Source organism: Coregonus clupeaformis, chromosome 6 (assembly GCF_020615455.1).
Source record: "Coregonus clupeaformis isolate EN_2021a chromosome 6, ASM2061545v1, whole genome shotgun sequence".
NCBI lineage: Eukaryota > Metazoa > Chordata > Actinopteri > Salmoniformes > Salmonidae > Coregonus > Coregonus clupeaformis.
This window is the reverse complement of record NC_059197.1, coordinates 52,251,914-52,267,849: the sequence shown is the minus strand read 5'-3', so window position 1 is coordinate 52,267,849 and position 15,936 is coordinate 52,251,914. Positions and strand designations below refer to the sequence as shown.

Here is a 15,936-nt window from a genome sequence, read left to right as displayed (position 1 = left end):
GCTATTTGTATACCTTTTTGACCTCTCTATCTATGCTTTCTAAACTAGGCCATGGGAGCCAGAGCTGGTGCTATTCTGCTAGTAATGATTTGATTAACTGGCTTTGGTGGCTGGTGACATACATCTTGCTGAGAGTGAGTTTGTCATTGGAGAGGGAGATTGATGTGGCGCGGCGAGCGCCTCTCGGCCCCCTGGTTCTCCCCTGCAACGCTCCGGCTTTTTCTGCTGAGTCGGGCCGCCCGTAGGGAGGATGCCAAGTACTTAGCACCTCCCAGTCTGGCCCCCTGGACCCGGGGCCAGGCCTAAACAGAGTCCCACAGCCCCCACAGGCCAGGCCTAAGCAGGCTCAGAGAGTCCCACGGCGCCAGAGGAGAGAAGCGGAGAGGGAGAGGAGAGGAGAGACCAGGAACAAAACAATGAGATATATTTTCCTCTGAGCCTGTTTCCTCTTACAAACGATGCCTAATACCTACGTTATTCTTGAGGTAATAAACAGAGGTATTGATCAATGATGGATGGCACTGTAGCTATCTTTACTGGGCTGGGCTAAACATTGCTGGCTATTAAAGTGCTTAGGTCCTATCATGCCTTAGTCAGTGTGAAGGTGGCTAGAGCTACAGTAACATTATTTTGATTGGATAGGAGGAATGGAATCCCAGACCCTGGTCAATGGGTCCTCTGCTAGATGGATGGAGATGGAGGATGGGTCTGGGCTGTGTAAATAGTGTTTTAAAGAGAGGTGTGTTAGCGATAAGGACGCTTTCTTTATCACCTCCTTGATGTCTGGTCCTAGGGCTGGGGGCTGCCTGGCTACAGCAGGGAATAATTGATGGGGGCTGAGGCTGGATCGAGGATGTACGGGCCCCAGCCCACGGCCCCCACCACTGGCTCTCTCCGCAGCAGCAGCACATGAACTACTGGGGGAGCACTCAGGGGTCAGGCTGCTGGCAGAGAAAAATGCGCCAGAAAAAGCCTCTGCGTCCGCCGGTCCACCTCTTCCTACTAGTCCAAAAGGACGGCCACTAATCTTCCTGAGAAGGGATTTGTTTCTCTCTCTCTCTCTCTCTCTCTCTCTCTCTCTCTCTCTCTCTCTCTCTCTCTCTCTCTCTCTCTCTCTCTCTCTCTCTCTCTCTCTCTCTCTCTCTCTCTCTCTCTCTCTCTCTCTCTCTCTCTCTCTCTCTCTGTCTAAATGAGGCCTTCTCAGGGAGGGTTCACAGGGCTTGGGAGAAGCAGGATGAGAAACGAGCCCCCTGACACTGGGAACTAAGGTTTACTTACAACTCAGGCAGACTGGGATCTCTCATTCAGAACAGCCTTGTGGCCTTACAGAGAACGATGTAGCTGAGCATGATAGAAGTGTCAAAATAAAAAGTTTGATATAAAATGCAATGAACAGTAACATATACTGTACATTTGAGAGAGGATAAAGAACCATAAAGTCATACCTACTGTATCAGTAGTGCCTAATATGAGCATATATTGATTAAGAAGTCAATGGAATGAATTACAGTTGCGCATTTCTAACTGGATTTCTTCAAGTTACAGTTAGGTCATTTGAAGCTGCTGTGCTCTCAGGTAGTAGTGGCTGTAGTCTTTCAATAGAGAGTACAAGTCTTTCCACATGGAAACACTCTGTTGTTCTGAGGACAGAATAATCAACTTGGTAATGGGATTTCTGTCTGCACAAATACATTTCTGTGGCTTTTTTGTAAACATTTAGCTGGATGGCGTTCCAAGATACCCTCTTCCTTTTCCCTTTTATCCTAACTGTTACTTGGGGGACTGGCTAGCTTGGGGGCAGCCATTAAGATTAGGTAGACTAAGTAAAAACAGAAAAGTGTTTTTTCTTATTTTTTTGTCCATTTATAGGCAGGGCAGATGTTTGCCCAGATAAAAATCTACTTTCGCTCTCTCTCTCTTTCAAGAAGATGTTTCTTGTTGTGCTGGGATATCCTTGTGATTAGAGAGTGTTAAAGTTTAAAGATGAATGGCCTTGATACTCAAGATATCAGATATATTTTATGTTGTGTGATTTTTGTCTTCCTCAAGCAAAAACACTAATGGAAATAGAAGCATAGCCACTGCAGCTGTATTGAATATCTAAGACTGTGAATTATTTCAAAAGCTTCTGTTATTAAAATATCACTATACCAAGATGACTATAGTAAACTATAAATATAGGTATTGTTAGCTGAAGGCTTGCTTTTCCGGTTTATCACTGTGAATCAAGAGGAGATTTCTAGACCTTCTAAACAGTCCCTGTAATAATGGGTATCAAACAATACTTGTCTCATTGGTTTACTTCTATTCCAAGTTCAAAGTCTAATGTAATAGTGAGCTTTGGGCAACAACGTCTAGAGACATAAATCTCTCAAATCCATTAGACTGAGTTAGCATGCACTGAGCCCCAAAAACAACATGCTACATTCCTGGAGATGTACAAGTGTTGGAAGAGACGTTGGGAGAGGTTGAGAGAGGGTTAGAGAGCGATATATGGATGCTTTAGGGGATTAAGAGTCTAAATCCCCCACCTCTTTTTTTCCTTCTTCTTCTTCTTCAAGAAGCGGCAAACCATTCCCAGAATGTTCTGATTTAGCGCTGCTTTCCCTCCCGTGTGTTGTGTTATGTTCTTATCATTTCAAATTACTCCTCACCATCTCTGAAGAGGGTTGTGTCCATGTCTGAGTTTTGGGGCAGGTTGGTTCCCTTCTGTTGTCCTCTTCAAGTCACCATACTGCCCTTGTAGGCTGCAGTACAGGCCCAGTGAGCTACCCTTCTCCCTTCTCAGACAGAGAGGAGAGGTGTCTGCAGTCCAGAACATGGGAATCTGCTGCTACCACCAACACCCCAGTGATCCCTAGCCCACTGCTCTGAGTCAGGGATCCATCCCAGTCCAGCCCCAGACTGCCACTGTTAGCTCACAGTCTGACAGCGTAGCCACAGAGCCTGTGGATTACCCAAACCATAATAAACAGATACATGGGAAGGGGAGCACGTGGGAAGGGAGACGGTACACACACACACACACACACACACACACACACACACACACACACACACACTGGACCGGGCGCTAGCGTGGTGTACTCCTTGTATAAACAGGTCAGGGCGTGGGACCCTAGCAACGGCTGGACGGGTCATCTGGGCTCAAACCAGACTGACTAAAGTTCTCATAACGTACCTCAGCTTAGACATGTCTGCCCTCTGCAGAATTAAAACACAACACATATGTGTGTATGTGTTCGTTTAGCTCTTAACCTCATACAGTAAACTGAGGTTCACTTTACCATGATGCTGTGTGTTTATCTGGAACATGGAATCTTCAATGCAGTGGGCTTGGTCAGTTGCTCAAAGAAGAGACAAACTGGGGCTACAACTCTCTCAGCCTCTCCCCAGACAGAGCCTCTCAGAGCTCCCTCTCCGCCTGTTCAGTAGTTAACTGTTAGGGTCAGGACTGGAGCTCCAGGCAACAGGACAGCAGATGTAATCATGTGGTACTGATCTGTGATACTCACCCATCCAGAAAAGAACACATCAAGAATTATTGAGCATTGCAAATCACTGTGGCTGCAGCAACAGTCTGTGTTTCAGGAGCTTTTGTTGTGTGTGGGCGCTTGCCCTGCCGCGCACAGTGCTCATTTGCATGATAAGGGGATGATAAACGGGTAAAGGGGAGGAGAAGAAGAAGCGAGTGAGAGGGAGGAGAGGAGGAGACAAGAGGACACCCTTGGGTGAGACACCATCAGAGTATTTGTGTTGTGGTGTAATATTGTTTTGTCTTCAGTTCTTCCTCTGTTTTTCTTCACTCTATCGTGTTGTGTTATGTTATGTAGACATTAGCGTGCCAAGAGTAGTCTGGCTGGCAGCCAGTTATCCTGGGCTCCAGGTGAACCCTCCCTCCGTTAGTCAGTCAGGCAAGCCTCACCCTGCTGGGGGAGACGAGGAGAGGAGACTCCCAGGCGTCTTGGCTTTGTGAGGGCCGTCACGGCTGTGCCAAACCCCCAAAACAGGCTCCCGTCCTCCCACATCATTCTGCCTGGTGGTGTTGGTGGTGGGGATGGTGGGATCAGTCTGACAATGCTAAGTGTAGAGTAGATCCATTCACAACTTCATGCACCCTACACACATTGAGGCTTATACAGTACAGTGAGGGGAGGAAGAACTTCATGACTAAACATATATAGACATATTTATCACATTAATGCAAGTAATGAATTAAAGATCCCTACATTTTGTTAACTGCACCTGAAATAGTTAAAATTCACTTGATAACTGGTACTTTGAATAGCTTGTGGCCTGACCCAAGTCGTTGATTAAATTCCCCAATAATTTTTCGAAAAGTACAATGACCAAATAAGAAATGCTTCTTCATTTAAGCAACGATAATCAAGGCCAAAAGAGTTGATGTGGAACTATTTCCCATCTCAGCATGGGCCCGTTCCTAATTCCATCTGACAAAAGAGAGAGAAGGAGAAGAGAAAGAGAAAGGAGGAGGCAGGATGAGAAATCTGTGGGCTGAAGCAGAGAGGCAGAGAGACACACAGGAGACTGGATGGGTGGGTGTGGAGCAGGGTGGGGAGTCGCAGGGGGTTCCGTTTGGATCAACAATGAGACCCCCTCACATCTATTCAAGCCTCCTGCTTCAGTTGTCCATCATAATGACATGTGATTTTGTTTGGATTTTAGACTGGTTAGTGGTAACACCAGCGTTTCCCATGCGTATTCCCCCCATACTGTGAGGAAAATGTAGCTTCTATGAGGCAATTTGTCTTTGTAATGTTATCAAAAAGGAAAATATGAGCTATGAGGTGGGATATTTGATATTTCATTAAATAGATAAGGTCATTTTTTTCCTGAGTTTTTTTGGGACATTTATCATCAACTCCTAGCCACTTCAGTTCCCACCTCAAACTCATTTTTGATCTGATTTTGATGCATTACTATTCATAGGAAAATAAATATTGTAGCAAAGAAATGTGAGGGACCTTTTTACACAAAAATATAAAATAATTTGTCCCCTTTTGTATTTCAATTGCAACACTTAACTGCTTTAGTAGTGCAGTAAAGTTGACCTATTATCATACTGCTTCAAGTGATTTGAAATAGGAGAAGGCAGACTAATTGCCTTGTAACTACGGAGACAAACAGCTGGAGATTAAGCAATAACATCTCATTAAGACTGCCAAGAGTTTAATACACAAATCAAAGCTCAAATGAGGATAAAACACCACCGCAGTGTATTTGTCTGCTAATTATGACTCATTACAAAAATACCAGGTTGTTACAGTGCATTCATGGATTTGAAATAAAATATTATAACAGTGAAACCTGTTAAAAGGTATTGTATATATTTGTTATTTTAACTGTAAAACCTATAACACGTCTAGTCCACACATCACCAGTGGCCCATAGCCAACTGTTAATGACTATTAAACAAGTGCAGGTGGTTTAATTCCCTGATTGAGCCGTATTTTCCCTCATAAACACAGTGAAGTCAATGGGCCCCTATTAGCAAGCCTTATTCTCTCTCAGAGAGAGCCAGAGAGAATGAAAAAGATCCCAATAAAAGGCTCTTTGTTGGAGTATGAATCCAGACCAAATCCAAATGCATATTTATTATACATTTCTTGAGCTTACAAGTCAACGCTGTCACACCCTTCGTGTAAGTACATACGTGTATAATGTACACTGATAATGTGAAAGCAATCATCAAATAGTTTAGTTAATCAATCGAGCTATAGTCCATAAAACACAGAACAAGAACTTCAAGTCAGTCAGCCTCCAGCTAAAAATTCCAGCTAGACCCCAGTAGAGCTGGGAAGTCCCACAAACCTTCAGTGGAACTGACAAAACTAGGCCCAACGAAGGTGACTGTATTCCCCTCCGGTAATGGACGTCTCTTCCCCTCAGGGTTGACGAAAGACCTGCCTCTCAATGAGACCCTTTATACTTCCCTCAAATGGGGGTTTCTCTCTCTCGATCTCTCCCGCTCTCCCTCTCCTCTCCTCCTCCCATCACTGCCACTCCTCCTGATCCCCCATCGTCAGTCAGTCTAGCTGCCTAAAAAAAGGCCTGGGACGAGAAGGGAAGGGGAAGGAGATTCCAATGAGAACAGTACAGGCATGGAGAAAATCTAAATACCCAGTGGCCCTTGAGTGAAGTGGCAGGGAGGGCAAACCGAGGCAGAGGGTCTGCGTCCCAAAAGGCAGCCTATTCCCTATTTAGTGCACTACTTTTGACCAGGGCCCATAGGGTAATAGGGTTCCATTTGGGACGCACCCTGGGTTTCCATTGATGGCGGTGGAGTGGAGGATGTAGAAAGTCAGAAGGTGAAAGGAGACTAAATAGTGAGAGCTTGATCTATTTTCACTAGCTAATGACTTGGCTGGCAGTCCTGCAGATATCACTGAACAACGTGCTAAAAATACGGGAGGTATGGATGGACCTTTTCTACATTGGCTTTGGTTCAAGATCATATACCGATACGCATATTTAACAAACAAAAAAATGACCAACAAAATATGTCTGATTTAACTTACTTCGTATGCTAACTTTTTTAATTTAAATATTATCTCTACCCCATGTGGTTGGAACTCAACTAAAAACACAGCGGGGACACATTTTTTGAAAAACTCGTCTCTGAGCAGTGGGTGTAATGACACATTTCTCATTGAAGGCAGAACTCAATCATATCTGACAACCTGTCAGCTCTATTACCTTGTAGTGGTTGTAGGTTGTAGTTGTACAGAGCCGACCCAGTGTCTGGGGTGTAACCAGAGTATAACTGATGGTTCTGCACAGCAGCACTCTCTCTGCTTTGGCTGTGGCCCCATAGTCATGCATGCACACACACACAAACCAACACACACACACACACACACGGGTGGGATGCAGCAAGCAGGGTTTATGGAGCCTCGCTCTCTAGCCAGCAGGACCCATGCTTGGCCCCTCATATCACAATCAAGGGGATTCCTCCATTCCTCTCTCAAATAATACTGGAATCACTGAGCTCTTCTCCATGTAATTATGAGAGCCTAGGACCCAGGCCTGGTAAGATTGATAGTAGCTGAGGGCAACTCACAATCAGGGTTTCAGTCTGTAAAAACCTTCACTGTTCTGTTCTTTCTTTTGAGAGTGCAGCTCAAGATTATAGTATTATTTGGAAAACTTGGATGAGGGTTCTCCATTGTAGCTCTTTACTGCAATCAATTACCAAAAGCGCCCTCTTTGGCCTCATGGGTGGAATGTTATTAATATTTTTCATAATTGCATAATGAATAAAGATTTTTTACAATTATACTACGAAATGCCGGTGTTTCTGTGTCAAACTTTGTTATATTTCAGTCTTCTGTGATGTATATAAAGTATAATATTGGGATGCAAACTCAAAATGTAATACATTTCAACTCTATATCTGACATGGTACAGGTGTCTTCTTTTTTTAAAGCCCATAACCATGTGTGTGAGGCGTATACTTTTTTTTCAAAGTAGATTTGTTTAAGACTACCAAGAATCACTCTGTGTGAGCCTGATTTAGCCCACTGCAGTAAAAGGTTAAAGCCTGAGCAGCAAAATTCTGAATGGCTTTTATTTGAATATTGGATTATACATGTCGCTAATGTTCTTTCTGTACAGTATGTATGTTAATTAAGGTATAAGACAAATGGATGAAATGAGTGTAGTGTTTGTTATTACTGTCTCTAATGCTCTCAGTAGGCCAATGGTCCTTCTGTAGACTAATTGTTGGTGTAACATGCTTTGTCTTCCACCCGATGGTTGAGCGTGTACACACTAATTAGCTAGCTAAGCATGCCAGGCTCAGACTAGAATAAGGTCACAAATCATGCTGTTCATTTATCCTTTTCTAATTAGGGAATTTCACAAGTCATGGATATATGGTCTACTTATAATTACTGAATGAAGAGGTTTTCAACAATGTCTCACTTTAATGATACCACACAATGATAGAGTCTATCACACGGTATAGCTTGTCTCATGGGCAATGGATGGCCATTTGTACAGGGGGATTCTGAACTACTCATCATTGTGTTGTTTGCCTCCTGGTCTCAAAGGACTAGCCTTTAGTTCAGGGCTAGGCAACCCTGGTCCTGGAGTGCCGCAGGCACTTCATTTTTTTGATTTAACCGACCTGGAAGCAGTGTTGGAAAAAGTACCCAATTGTCATACTTGAGTAAAAGTAAAAAACCCTAATAGAAAATACTCAAGTAAAAGTGAAAGTCTCTCAGTAAAATACTACTTGAGTAAAAGTCTAAAAGTATTTGGTTTAAAATATACTTAAGTATCAAAAGTAAAAGTAAAAGTATAAATAATTTCACATTCCTTATATTAAGCAAACCAGACGCCACAATTTTCTTGTTTTTTAAATTTACGGATAGCCAGGGGCACACTCCAACATCATTTACAAATGAAGCGTTTGTGTTTAGTGAGTCTGCCAGATAAGAGGCAGTAGGGATGACCAGGGATGTTTTGTTGATGTGTGTGAATTTGACCATTTTCCTGTCCTGCTAAGCATTCAAAATGTAACGACTACTTTTGGGTGTCAAGGAAAATGTATGGAGCAAAAAGTTCATTATCTTCTTTAGGAATGTAGTGAAGTAAAAGTAAAAGTTGTCAAAAATATAAATAGTAAAGTAAAGTACAGATACCCAAAAAAACTACTTAAGTAGTACTTGAAATCATTTTTACTTAAGCACTTTACACCACTGCCTGGAAGACCAGGTGTGTTGAATTTAGGCAATCACTGAACTGATCATTAGCTCAGTTGGTCAGGTGTGATGCCTAGTTGGACAAAATCCTACAATAATCCTGGAATAGGGTTGCCTACCGCTGCTTTATTTGATAGCAAATTTTTTTGGTAATTAAAAAAAAAAGTATACGTACAACATCTGAAGTCAAATCAAGTGATTTTTTCCATTGTTTTAATTCCTTGTTAAAATATCCCCTATCTGATTGTGAGTTGTTGAGATCTCTGTTGATCTTATAATCACTTAGATGAGAGGTTTGAGTTCCGTGTTTGACTGTGTTCTCTTCCCTCTTTGTGTGGGCATCCACTTTCCCAGACTAAGCACTTTATCATTACAAACTGCTCTGTTTGCCTGGTTTGGTGCCCCTGCCATTGGTATTCAGTCCCTGAATTACAGGGGTCAGGGTTGTTCTATTGGGGATGTGTAAGAGATGAAGAGAGAGAGGGAGCGAGTGAGAGAGGGATGGCTGGAGAGGGAGGTGGAGTCAAGTCACTGCTGCAGTCTTAATAAAGGACTGGCCCCAGCCTCATCCAGGCCCCTCAGCCGACGTCGGGCGTATTGTTGCAAGTGTGCACAGGGCTTGTTCAACAATATTTGCCAGAATGTTAAAGAGGTTTTGAATAGTCTCGTGTGTGTGAGAGCAAAGGAAAGCTAGGCGGGATGTAGCTTACTCCCCTGTCCCACTGACACGCAGAGACAAGCAGCTGCTTCTGAAGCCAGACTACAGAACATGTCAAGGGATGTGACTGAAGTTCTTGGCCAGGGGTCTGAGACTAGAGTGGAGATATCCTCCTGGCTGAGCCCTGTTGGCTGTTGCAATGTGTAGCCTGGCCTGCTGCTTAGTGCTGAAGTGAGAGCGACAGCAGTGAGCGCGACATAGGCAGAGCAGAAATGGAGCGGGCTCCCGTCGCATGTCGAAAGAAAGGGGGAAAAAGAAAGGCAGTGAAGGAGCAGAGTCAGGGGAGTGATATTTGGTCCTAGTCAGAAACACTGGTCTGGGATTCACAGTCTACAGGCTTTACAGTCTCCTGCTGTCATCTCACCATAGAAAGCCAGGCTGTAGTAAGTGTTTTTTTCTGTTCATGCAAACTCTTTTGTGGCGATTTCCATATGTTAGGGAAAACATCCTTTAGGAAAATATTTTTTGGCATTGGTCGTCTTTAATAAAAACAACAGACGTTCCTCATTAACTGCTGTGATAACAACAGCTGACGTGTGGTGCAGGCGAACCTCTGTTTAGTGCCATATAAATAGAACGTTTTGGGTCTTTACGTTTTTAACAGAGTTTTGTTTCTCATTAACATTATGTGTTTGTTCTCTTCACTCTGCCCTTTTGGTTTGGAAATGTCTTTACTCTCCTGTTCCTTATCAAAGTAGTTGTTATGAATTTGAACGTTTCCATCCTATGTTCAGTTACGTTCATACCTTCTAATTGTAAACTTGTGTGATATTCTTCTGCTGAGAGGAGAGGAGAGCAGAGGACAGCACCAAGCGGAGATCGAGGAGGGACAGCCAGCTGATCTCTGGATTGTATTAAAATTCTTTGGGCAACACGCGCCCCGCCCCGGGGGTACCAGCGGGACTCGCGTTATAGGGTGACCTGGGAGCGCAGGGAGCAGAGAGTCAGAGGGGTCAGGGCCACAGATCGTTATCTGTACCTGCCATGCACACTAGGGGCCTCCAGGACCCGGCCGGGGCCCCACAGAGCCCAGCGCAGGGACAGAACCTGTGTGAGTCAGCATTCCAAGGCCATTCCTCTCACTTTGTAGTCTGACAACATGATGGACAGGCCCGTCCCCACGACACAGGAAATGGCCCCACTCCAGCAGGTCTGCATAATGCCACAGAGAATTGTGATTTAAGAGGAGCGGTTATTTGAGGGTATATGCTTTGTCTCAAGATGGCCAACATTTTTTTCTTTAGTTTGTCTCCGGTGTCTGAGCTTTATTTAGTTTTAGAGACAAGCAAAAAAAAATGCAAGCTCTGGTGAAAAACATATGGCTTAAGAAATGTAATTGTGGTCTAGAATAAGGATGGTAACTTGACTGATTGATCAAATTAAGTCATTGCTTTTCAATTGAAAAAACGATTTAGTCCTACAGCCACAGTGCATAGAGTTACTGTAGTGTTCAGTAAAGCAGTGTACTGCAGGGCTTGGTTTTCTAGTGGCATTATACCACAGAGTGGGCCTTTAAAGCTATTGTGTGAGTGACTCATGCTTGAGTCATATTTCCCCTCTGAAGTGTTTCGTCATGGAAACATGCCCGGGGTTCTGTTTAATTGATCTAAAACACCATAAAGCAAAGCACACCTGACATTCAAAACTCCAGCAGGCAGGCAGGCAGGCGACGCAACACTAATGCTCCGCAGCTGTTTTAAACACAACATGGAAAACAGAGGAGCGTCGCTGCTGTAGCTAGCTAACTCCATTCCCTCAGCAGAAAAAGCAACCAGATCACCGTCTGTCTTCTCCGTAGTCCATAGCAGTGGATCTATCCTATCTGACCAAGCTGACCAGCCTCTGTGTGTCTTTCTCCCTGTGTGTGGGACAGGCATTCTCCACCATGGGGATGTTTTGTCACCAGAATAATAGCCCTCTTTGTGTGACTGCATAGGGTGGTTGAGTGGGTGCAAACCAAACAGGCTCATTCAAAGTGCAGGCCAAGTTAATGCACCATTAATAATGGTTGGGGGTGAATTATGGAAGGGGGTAATAGGGGAGAGAGGGGTTGAGGGGTCGAGGAGGGACAGGAGACAAAGGGTAGCCAGAACTAGGTCATCTAGACGGAGAGAAGCGGCTCCCAACACCACACCATGGTGTGACCACACTCAATGCCCACTGACCTATTCCGCAAAAGTTACTTTACTGTGAGAACGGAGGATATTTATCTTTCACAATGGAAACAGAACTCACATTGGCAGTAGCTCATCATTATGACAAAACTCATCAGTAATGTTTTTATCTGGCCTGGGCCCCTGTTTTTAAACATACGATTTTGATTACTTTATATAAGCCAGCTAGAATCAATCACACATGAAAATGACTGCAAGCTGCTATTTTAATTCCACAAGCGTACATATTAGCCACTAATTCCATTCCTTACGGATACCTGCTATTACATTTCTCACGTGTCAACAAAAGGCTCCCCCACTTGGGGGGAGAGAGCCCTGAGGCAGGCAGAAGAGGCAGCATGGGCGTCCTGAGCCAGTCAGCACAGTGGACCAGTGGGGGGATTGACCAACCCTGAGCAGGGTTTATTCTATCACCCAGACAGCTCCATTGTTCACACGCAGCGGGGAGAACAAAAGGCGAGCGCTCTGGAGAGTTCAGGAGGCTGCATGCGTTCACCTGATTCACTGACTGGGCCCAATCACCCATGGGGGAAGCAGTGTTGGAATGTCCCGGTGCTTAGGCCCTCACATCTATTAGTCTTTGGGTGATAACATTTGTTTTTACATCTGGTGGAGCACCGCAGCAGGCCCTCTCACTTTCTCATAGTCACACACACACCCCTCCACACACACACACACATGCAGAAACATCGGGTTCTAATGGGACCGTACTGTACATTGCATTGCCTGAACTGGACTCGACTGGAGGACAAAACTAATTTGATGGTGGAAAACAATTTTTTTTAAACGTTCCGACTCTTCATGCTATTTCAAGCGGAGATCCACTCAGGGACATTCCCACAATTATATGGAGTAGAATCCTTTCTGTGTCTGTCTTTAAGTGAGAATATACTTACATCAGGTGTTGACAGTCCTATTGCTATTATACAGGTAAAAATAAATCCCTCTTTTTCATGTCCAAACTGATCCTAGATCTGGATGGCTTAATGGGCTCACTGGCATTAATGGATATCCTGAGAGGAGAGACCTCAGCAGTGAAATTAAAAGCTTTTCTGTTTTACTAGCAGAATGACGGGGGAAATTAGCCTCACTCAGACAGGAAATAATCTGCCTGGGGTCCTAACTACACAACCCTGTGCCAACTGCTGCTACACACAGGGCCTCATGCTGCACGGCACTCTGGGAGATGACGGGGACATGCAGCTTTAGATTTTCAGATTGGCTTTCGGAATAGCTCTCAGTAGCCTCTCAATTTAAAAGCTTTGAAAATACATAATGTGATTATAATGAATTAAACCAAAAGCTCCACCATGTCCTTCCTGTTATTGGTCAATTTTAATTGTTAACTTCAGTGTAATATTTACGGTACCCAACCATGAGCTACGGGACAGGGAGAGGAGGGGAAGTTATCAGCATTTGTCAGCTGGGTCCTGAGCCACCTACTAATAACCTCCATGCATCACTGTTCTGAAGGCGAGCATGCTGCATTGTGCTGTTGCTGCGGGGTGCTGCGGTACGATTGGCTGGTGGCTACCTGGCTGGCATTAACAAACATCCTGATGGGCCTCCTCTGTCCTCCTCTACGGCCTGCGACGAGCGCTGTGTTGTTAGCATGCTGTTTGTGTAATTTAGGCACTTAACGACTGCAAGGGTCTCCCAAAGACTGATTACACCGTGGATGTAATCACCCAGTAGCATCACACCACCACTACAGGTCTGATTTATCACCACACCGCTTAATAGCACTGCTTAACACACAGGTTTGTCCTGATTAAGTAATTACCTTAAACCAGAAGTTTATTATCTTTACGACTGAGCCCAGTGATAAAAAGGAGGCTGTCGAGGAAAGCCAAGGAAGATTGTGTACCTGGTGAATGAGGGACATAATTAAAATACAATTAATTAAATATGGCGCTGCAGCAGCTGTCAGCGTGTTCCCATTACCCCACTGGAACACTTTACACGGGGCGGCTGGGATTATACCTCAGTGAAGGGTGTAGGTACCAGCTGAATTGAGAATGACTCTAAAGGCCCATTAGATCTGTAAATTAAAACAAGGTCCTAGTTCATCTCAAACAAAAGGGGGAAAAACCTTTTTTGAGTTCTAAAAATAACACCTGAAAACGAGTGGCAAAGAGTGTATATTAGCTGTGACCATATCAGCTGATTAATGGTGTTGTGTGAAGTGGCGTCTTGATAAGGTTGGATCTCAGTCTGGCAATCTGAGTATTCTCTTTCCATGGTGTGGGATGTTACTAAAAGGAGGGGGGAACAGAAAAACAGGAGGGGGGAACAGAAAAACGAAGCTGGGACTGTTTGTGAATGATGCACCCTTCTTCTCCTCTTCTGCTCCTCATTGTATACAGCCTTGTCGGTGATGGATGGTTGCAAACCAGAAATAGCCAGCGCTTCCTGCCTCCTCACGCCTCTTGATGCTCCTCTCCTGCTTCCTAGTCTGATCCCTCTAACAACGCTAAAATAGAAACAGTCTTCCAACAGCCCTGTCCTTTCAGCACTTTATAAACAGTCCCTTCTGGCTCGATGGGACGCTGCCCAGTATCCATAACCTGTCAGGTGAAATGTGCAACTCTGTAACTTCTGTATTTGCAAACAAGGAAACAGTCTTTATGACACATATCCCATGACCTTACTAGTGCTGCCTAGCGGTTTGACGTCTCACTGTTTGTTTGTCCGAGGTACTTCACTGCTGGTTGTGATGTAAAGCAGGTCCCCTCATGCTGGCTTTCATACAGGGATGTTTAAAAAGAGCTCCAAGTCTGCCCAAAATGGGAAGCTCCACTTCAACTAAGCCCTTCAAACAGGCCAACGATTGTGGTCACTACAGAAACCACTCTGTGGTGGTTGGTGGGTGGACAGAACAGCTCCTATTTCAGCTCAGATTACCAGAGGTCTCCTCTGTGAATGTTAGTGTAAGATGATTTGCCTGGCTCCTCTCCACCCACATTGTGCTCTGACCTCTGTCCTTAGCTTATACAAACTCTGCCCTCTCTATACCAAATAGCTTTTTCAGCTCCTCAGGAATGACCTGCCTGCCCAGCACTCTCTCCATTAAAGAGGTGTGGTCAGGAGAGAGACAGAGGGGGACTCCTCATTGAATTCCATTTGATTACCCTCAGGCCAGAGTCATCCATGTTTGCATTAGAAATCGCTGCTGTGAAACACAGCAATGCTGTTACAGTTGACACAGCTTAGCGTTCACTTCAACAGGTTCTGGATGGAGAAGCAATCTCAGCCAGGGAGTTTCTTGTAAAACATAAATTAGGACCAGCTGCTGTGGGGTGCGGCCTGCGGTGGGATGCCTCCTGTTGGTTTGGATCCTGGACCGACCGGTGCCTTAGCAGGGGGGAGTTCCCGGTTGGAGACTGGCCTTCTCCTTGACTGTCTGCTTGGGGGCCCTCAAATTTGTCTTGAAATGCCTAACATCAATGTTTTACAAAAATGACCTGATCCTCATAAAAGCTCAATTTATTTTCATTCTTTTTTCCATTTTCCATGCTGTGCTCTCTTGTGTTTCCGGACATAAATAATACAAAGTCCATGTCCCTGGGTCTGGTTTTGGTTAAGAGACTGTAAAGCTGTTTTTCAAGCATTCCCTTTTCATGCTAACTCTAATACAGTAACATGACATTGAAAAGTACCTTAAAATGATCTGTGTGTCTTATACAAAAGTTAGTGCATCAGGTCTTTCCCAACAGCCTTGCTGAGAAAAGGGCTCCAATTACTAAGTATTTACTAAGAAATCTTTTGTACATTTACTAACATCTTAAGTAAATTAAACTATCATCTGACTCTGAGCCTGTAATCCTGTTTAAGCCTGAATAATTATTTCTCCCACTCCTAAATAATACAGGGGAATTTGATTCGGTTTGTTTACAAACGTGCATTACACTAGAGTGTGACTGAGTAGCTGGGTACACTACACTACCCTGTCAGTGCTGTCTACAGTGTCTACTGTCTACCGCCTGCTTCGACGTCTGAGGAGGGCCGTGCTGTTCCTGTTTGGATGGGTAGTGTTGGTGCAGGCAGCTACAAGAAGAAGTCTTTTCCCCATGCTGTCAGGCCCGGTTTGCGTCGAGGCTCCAGTTCTCCTTGATGCGGTCCATCATCCCCCTTAGTTCAAAGACTTACGCGCTGCAGGTCTTTGTCAAAAGCCCAGTTGGAGATCTTTTATGTTCAAGATGTAGGATTTCTTAGGATGACTTTGATTATTTATTTATTCCACTTCTCTTGTGTGATAGTGCCAATATTTTAGGCGAAACTGCTCAGCTTGCTCGGAAATTCATGTTGCTTTATTGTA

At 44.4% G+C, this 15,936-nt stretch overlaps 1 pseudogene; it reads left to right on the top strand.

Annotated features, from left to right (window-relative positions):
- The window catches only part of LOC121586960, a 71,165-nt pseudogene that overhangs the window by 16,504 nt on the left and 38,725 nt on the right, over positions 1-15,936 (top strand).